Source organism: Prosopis cineraria, unplaced genomic scaffold, assembly GCF_029017545.1.
Source record: "Prosopis cineraria cultivar Desert tree isolate PC_DT_omini unplaced genomic scaffold, ASM2901754v1 PC1, whole genome shotgun sequence".
NCBI lineage: Eukaryota > Viridiplantae > Streptophyta > Magnoliopsida > Fabales > Fabaceae > Prosopis > Prosopis cineraria.
Window position 1 is genome coordinate 24,176,436 of NW_026555332.1, and position 1,059 is coordinate 24,177,494.

Sequence of the window (1,059 nt, forward strand, 5' to 3'; positions counted from 1 at the left end):
TCTCAATTGGAACAAGCCTCCTATCACTATAAGAATTAGAAGAAGGTGTAAGAGAATTACCACTTGGATTGTAGCTTTGAGAAGAGCTACCTTGAGACAAATGAGGTGGAGGGTCACGGCCAAAGGTGTTTTGATAGGATCCTCTTTGTTGATTGTCTTGTAAAGCCACATTTGGATTTGAATAGGAGAAATTAGGATGGTCTCTCCATGAAGGGTTGTAAGTATTAGAATAAGCTCCTTGCCCTTGCCTCCCACCATAGGATTGTTTTCCATTGTAGATAGCATTTACTTGTTCAAACTTAATAGGACAATTGCTTTCTACATGCATAGGTGAGTCACAAAAAGTACAAGAATAAGGGACAAGTGCTTGAGAAGTACTTACATTGCTCACTTGAGATATTTGTGGAGCCAACATTCTCCCAATCTTGGCAGCTAGCAAGTCCACATATGAATCATTAAGAACTGAGGAACCTACCATATTCACATTTCTCTTTTCCCTTGTAGAGTATTGAGCACCACTTGAAGCCATCTTGTCAATTAGTTCCCAAGCCTTTAAGGAAGTGAGGTCAATCAAGCATCCACCACTAGCGGCATCAATGTTAACTTTGTCTCTTGGAATCAAGCCCTCATAGAAATATTGGACTAAATTCTCACTAGAAATTTGATGGTGTGGGCATTTAGCCAAAAGGCCTTGGAATCTAGTCCAATACTCATAGAGACTCTCATCCTCTCCTTGTTGGACCCCATAGATTTGCTTTCTCAAATTGGTGACCTTGGAATTTGGAAAGAATTTATCTAAGAAGAGTCTTCTTAGCTCAGCCCATGTGCTCACTTTCACATAAGAAGGGTAGTTGAAATACCATTCCTTTGCTAAACCTTCAAGAGAAAATACAAAAGCCTTAGCTTGAACATCATCAACATTTACATGCATAGGCTTCATAGTATCACAAACCAATAGGAAAGTATGCAAAAACCTATGACAATCCTCTCCTGGTAACCCATGAAATTTAGGCAATGCATTAATCAAGGAGGATTTAATTTCAAATTGAACATTAGTAG

The 1,059-nt window shown here is 38.9% G+C and overlaps 1 non-coding gene across 1 annotated transcript; it reads left to right on the forward strand.

Annotated features, from left to right (window-relative positions):
- Nucleotides 1-659: 659 nt before the first annotated feature.
- LOC129296726 (small nucleolar RNA R71) lies at nt 660-766 on the forward strand. The gene has a single exon (XR_008589895.1). It is a non-coding gene; the product is annotated as a small nucleolar RNA R71 (small nucleolar RNA).
- Nucleotides 767-1,059: the final 293 nt, after the last annotated feature.